Raw genomic sequence first — 6,483 nt, 5'->3', positions numbered from 1 at the left:
TGATACTGAAAATTTGTCTGATTAATCACGAAGGGGTACATGTGTTTTATATAGGAGGACGGCCTCCTCTAAACCCTAATTTACTTGGGCTAAGCCCCTAATTTACTTAGGCTAAGCCCACAACTAACCACTAGTGGACTTCTTGCGTGTATAGGTCAGACCGATCATAACAGACACTCCATCGCTCGATTGAAATGACCGAAGAACATGAGCACTGTTAATTACGCCGACTCCTCGCATGAGGTCCAGCGCGCACGTCAGATCAAGCACGATGAATGTTACTTCATGTCGAGACCATCATCACCTGCGCCTGTCTGGAATTCTCCGTGTCGACAGACAAATAACCGATAAGCCATATCGTTCTGCGTCCAACGTAGTACTCCATTCGTGTCCATGGACATTTCCATATGGTTTTCCTTGTTGATCGTTGCTCTGATCTGCCCCCACAACCTTGTGTCAACCACCTGCAGAAGTATTTTCGGTGAGCGCATGATGGTTTCCATCCTAAAAACTACGTACTGTACACCACAACAAGTCCAGGCAATGATCTATAGATCCATCGTCATCATTGGGATGTGCCAGAATCTCAGCCCTTGGATTTTGGTGGAAGGAGACATCAGATCCATCCATCCGATGATCGATTGATGGCACTGATCTGACCTTCAAGTGGAACCCGGCACCATGATGTGCATGCATAGTGGGATTGGGGATCGATGCGGATGTCTTAGGTCACGATTGTTTATCGCTTGATTTGCGATAAAAGTGGACGGGTCGTCGACTGGCTACTCGAAGTCTATGTTGGATCGAGTTGTCAGATTTACCACTTGTGAACAAGAACGATCGATGGTTCCCCAGGCAGCATTTCTTGATGTGCAGTTGAAGTGTCTAGTTCTTTTCAGTTTCCTTTCTTTCTTGTCCGTGCTGCTACTTGCGGTTAAAGTTACGTGTACGGGGAGATGGAAATGTCTGTGTTCTTTTGCGTGGGAATATCAGTGTAACTGTCTCGTATGGAAATATCCCTTGTATCACTGTATGGTTTACTCCAAATCTGTACTATGTTTCGTAAAGAGTCGTAAAATAAGAGTACCGTCACTTTCGCCATAGGCATCGCTAACATGTTTGTGGAATTTTCATCCCTATCCACCCCGCACAACCGCTCTCCTCTCCTCCCACCGCTCTCCTCCCCCTTCCTAGTTGAGAGTCCACCAAGTGAGGTCGGGCCGACCCCGAGCCCTCTCCGGTGGCGCTGCCGACCGGAGATGGCAAAGGGGAGGCACCGGAGTTGTAGATATGCTTAGATTTAGGTCTCTCGACGGCTTGCCGGTAGTTTGGAGTAGGGCACAAGATCTCTGGGATCAGATCTGGTGCATCCTGGGTTGGTGGTCTGGCATCGTCGAGCTCCAGCGGCCGGAGAAGGTGAGCTCCACCACCACAGGGATCTCCGCAAATAAGATCCTCTTCTGCTGCTTCTGAGATAATTACAAAAACCCACCACAATTGCGGCTAGGGTTTCAAAAAACCACCACCTTTCATATTTTTGACAGAAAACCACCGATTTGGTGTAACAGCGTGACAAATACCCACCACTTCGTGAAATGAGGACATTTTAGCGGGTTAAGCACCAAATTGACAGGTAGGGCCCTTTGTCAGGCTGACGTGGCAAGTGTCGGAGATGACAAAAACCACCACTTTACAGTACAGACATGACAGAAAACCACCACTTTACAATACAGTACAGAGATCTCCGACACTTGCCACGCCAGCCTGATATTGGGCCCCACCTGTCAATTTGGTGCTTGACCCGCTAAACCGTCCTCATTTCACGAAGTGGTGGGTATTTGTCACGCTGTTACACCAAACCGGTGGTTTTCTATCAAAAATATGAAAGGTGGTAGTTTTTTGAAACCCTAGCCGCAATTATGGTGGGTTTTTGTAATTTTCTCGCTGCTTCTTGATTCGTTGTGCTCTGCTGCACTGGTCTCCTCCTCTAGCCGGCCATGGAGGTGAGGAGAAGATGAAGCCAATGGCTAGCTCAATGGATTCTGGAATCAGCCGGGGGCAGTTTCTTCCATGGTGCTTCGACGCGGTGCCAGGAAATGGCAGGTGAGGTTCTTCCCTATGCTCCAGAGGTGGGAGATGGGGAAGCTCTCCGCAGCTGTGAGCCCCCCTTCCAATAAACGTCTTCGCCTCTTCTTCGATGGAGGCCAACCACCGTCAATGCTCCTCTCGGCCGGCCCCGGTGGCGAGGGAGAAGAGCATGCGGCGGTTGGTCTGGCGACCAAGCAGAGGAGGTGCCATGGGAGTCCTTGCGCACATCACGCGGTGACCGTCGTCGTCGCCGCGATCTTTGGCCGTACCAGAGGACTGATCTCAACCTCCACGGCGGAGGCCTGTGGATCCGTCACCGGAGCTCGCCACGCCCAGGAAATCAAGTGGTGCGTCCCCGATGTCCTTGGTGCAACTGGCGGCTGGATCCAATCGCTGGAGAAGAGCTCGCGAGCAGACTGCTCTCTCATCTCGGCTGCAAAGCCTCGAGGTCGCCGGCGTTCTGGTGGTGGAGTTTTTTTATTGCGTTTTCCAAACTTCTTACAGGGTGTTTTCTGGAAAAAGAAGGCCTTATCTTCAAATAGTAGGTTCATTAGGGCAAGTGTTGTAAGGGACCTCTTTGTAATTCTGTACCTGCCACATGTTTATCTATATAAACTGCCCTCGGGTCTTCCAGACCCGGTACTGTTAAAAAAAAATGTCTGTGGACGGTGAACAGATCACTACGAATCTCAACTTATGCCAACCTATCTAGGCGAAAACAACATTAGAGTTAATCAGGACCATTTGTGTGCATGCATGCGGTTTGTTTATTCCGCTTTTATGTGTTCGACAAAGTCACTGTATTCCGTACTACCCCTAGAGACATTTTCTTGGATATTTTATGTTGAGTTGTGTGTGTCGTACTTTCCATCCACAAATGAGAAATAAGTGCACGTTTACAATTGTGCTAAATCAAACATTACAAGAAGAAAAACAATTCATGTTCTTAGAGCACTTACTAGAGAGAACCCCACGCCACCCACCAGCCTGGTAGTACGCCTTCAAAGCCAATGGCGGCACCCAAGGGAGCGGTTCAATGTAGTTGGTGGCAGCCCCGAGGTACTGCGATCAGTCGTGGTGGTTAGGGCACGGCGTGGGGAAGAGGTAGCCGCGACATTCTTCCTCCATCTACTCGTCCTCCTCCTCCTTCACCGTCCTACCTTAATTTTAGCGATTGCATTTAGATGCACGTGTTTTTTCTAAACAATTTGAGCAATCATACATCAAAAACGGACTTCGTGTGAAAAGTTATGCTTGTTTTAGTGAACATTGTGCAAAACCGATTTCGAACCGAAAACATGAACTATGTATAAAAAATATATAGATTTATTTTCTAGGTTTAATGTGGATATGATTGCTTGACATGTAGAGATTTATCACGAATCCTACTATATACAAGATAAGATTGAGCTATTTGTTATTCATACGAGGAGAATTGGCGGTTTTAAAGATTTATTGATATTTAAAAGGCACAACATGTTTTCTCCGATGATATTATCCACTCATTGAATTGGTTTTGATTTTTCCGGTGGTGACGATACAAATTGAAATGTATTTTCCATCGATAAAGATCATCAAGACCGGGTGGCGCATCAAACGAGGGATGCTCATAAGTCTTGATCGATAGAATTTTTTTAAAGGTAAAGTTTTGCCATTGAGATGAAAATTTGGTATATTTGTAGGTTCTACTTATAATCAAATATATCTATATTTTCATTGTTCTAAATGACGTGTTAGAATCATTTATAGCATTAATGTCCCATGACAATTTTTTTATTTGCATCATTTCCCAAGAGTTCACTACCCTGCATCAGATTATTTTCATCCTTTGCCACTGTTCACGACCACTTGCGGTGGCGTCTGGGGCGCGAGTGGCTGTCGTGCACCTCCTATGCCTCGTAGTCCACAACGTCGAGGGCTTCGAGGTGCACCTCGATGCCCGCTGCTCCTTGTGATCGGCCTCGAAGCACCAAGCCCACAACGGCAAGTCCACGGCGTATGTTGGGTCTCGCCTCAGATCGGGCGGCAGCTTGGCGCGACGCTGCAGGATATCCTGGCGACGAGCATGCCTGCGTGCGGGAATGTCAGGCACCGGCACCGGTGCCTGATTTAGGTGCCACCCATGTGGCAGGTACACATCAGTCCAGGGTAGAGGTGCACCGCCCCTGCTAAACTGGCGGGTGGTCTCAATCTCCGTGTACACGTGCCGCTCCGAGCGTGGCACGGGAGGCGGACGCGGGCACGCGGAATAAGCTGCGTCCACCACAGCTAACGTCGGAGCCAGACCCACTGGCCTCTTGGTCGTTGCGGCTAGGATGGAACAAGCTAACGCCCTTCGCCATGGCCTCGAGGTAGGTAGGATCTAAGGTTTCAGTCAGTGGTAAGGTTCAAGAGTGGGAGTGGGATCCCTTGAGGACGACGGGTCTTCATTTTAGAAGACCGCGTACATACGGGTGGACCGTGTGGACCTGCTTCTCCTCGCCTCCCTAGTCGCTGATGAGCAGCTGAGTACTCTAACAAGGACATGCGAGTACGGGTGCACTATCCATCGGCACCGCTAATCTAGCTAGAAATGCGGGCCAAACCGACAGAAACCGGAGCGGCGTCTGGTTTGCGGTAAGAGCAAATACAATAAAGTCTAGTCAGTTGACTACAAGTGATAAAATAATACATTTATGCTTAGTTGGAGGGGAGAGTATAGGAGAGAAGGAAAGTGAGGTCTAATGCAAAAGCTAGCTCTAGCACGTGTTCCTAGGCACTTTGAGAGATTAAAATGTGGAACATATTTTCATAAAGTAGTCAGAAATTCAATTCGGCTCCCGGATGCGTATGCTCCCTCTACCAACAAAACATATTTTGAAGTGTGGAAAAATTTTGACAAAAAATTCTACATGTACATCTTCATAATATATGTGTATGCGTCAAGTTTCACGAAAAAATAATATTTTTTGTGGCCTATGTTAAAAAGAGAAAACTTATCCTGTGAAAAGCATTGTTTTCAGCACTGAATTTTGTCTTTTTTACACATGTCACATGATAAGTTTATTTTTTATGAAACGAATTTGTGAGCGCGTAGCATGTGAAGATGTACGTGCGAATTTTTTGTTTCATTTTTTTTTAAAATTTAAAATATGTGTAAGATGCATTTCAAAATATAGGGAGCATATGCTCCCATGTTCCAAAACACCACTCCCGTAGGTAGTACACTTTTAAGTCAACTATTGTATATGAGGCTATAGGTTGACAATAGATGACATGGCAAACCACTATAGCTAGTTGTTGGCTACACTATTGTGTTGGTTCGAGATGGCATAAGATTGCTCATAGTGGGAGTAACATAGCTAGTAACATCACACATCTCAATACATTTTGGTGACATAACATGCTAATAAATAAATAAAAAGAATAAGGTGGTAACTAGCTATGTTACCAAAACATCACACACCTCAAGACAAGATGAGTCTACAACATAATAAATGATACAATGTATGACACCATATATAAGTTACTAACCACTATAAAGATAGTAACCTAGACTAGTAACATAACATATGTTACTAGTCTAAGTTACTCACCACTATGACCAGTCTAAGAGCATCTCCAGTCGCGTCCCCCAAACCGTCCCCCAAACCGCGCCGGATTGAGCGTTTGGGGGACGTGTTTTGCTCGTGCCGCGTTTGGGGGACGTCGCTCCCCAGCCGCGTCCCCCAAACGCCGCCCCCAAATGAATATTTGTGCAGGAAAATAAAGGTTTTCATTCAATTTTGATTATATATTACAAAGTTTGAATGAAAACGGCTAGATTTCATCTAAACCTAGGCTACGACCGCCGGCGGCGCGTTCGACGGCCCCGCCCGTCATCGCCTCCCCTACGTCGCAGCTCCTCCTGCGCGCGCCTCCTCTCCTTGCGTTCGGCGGTGGCCGGACGGTGCCGCTCCCGCCGATAGTCCTCCTCCGCCCTCCCCGCCGGGCCGCCCGGAGGGAGAGCTCGACGGCGCGACGAATCTGCGCCTCTTCGCGGGCACGGGCGTCGTCCCGGAGCTTCTTCTCCGACTCGAAGGACTCGACGAGGGCGCGTTGCTGATCGGCCGTCTCGTCCGGGTGCGGGGCGTCGTCGTCCGGACCGGTCGAACTCATCGTCGTCGTCGTCGTCCTCCACCTCGGTCTCCTCCGCCTCGGCCTCCTCCTCCATTGGCGCCTCCTCCTCCACATCTGTTGGCGCCTCCATCATCGCCGCCGCAAACGCGTCGGCCGCCGCCAACTGCTCCGCCCGCCTCCCCCATAGCGCCGTAAGCGCCGACTCCCGCTGTCGACGCTCCTCCGCCGTCGCCTGCTGCTGGAGCTCGATCGACTCACGCCGCCGGCGCTCGATCGAGTCACGCCGTTCACGGAACG

The sequence above is a fragment of the Lolium rigidum genome, chromosome 3 (assembly GCF_022539505.1).
Source record: "Lolium rigidum isolate FL_2022 chromosome 3, APGP_CSIRO_Lrig_0.1, whole genome shotgun sequence".
Taxonomy (NCBI): Eukaryota; Viridiplantae; Streptophyta; class Magnoliopsida; order Poales; family Poaceae; genus Lolium; species Lolium rigidum.
This window is presented reverse-complemented; position numbering follows the sequence as displayed.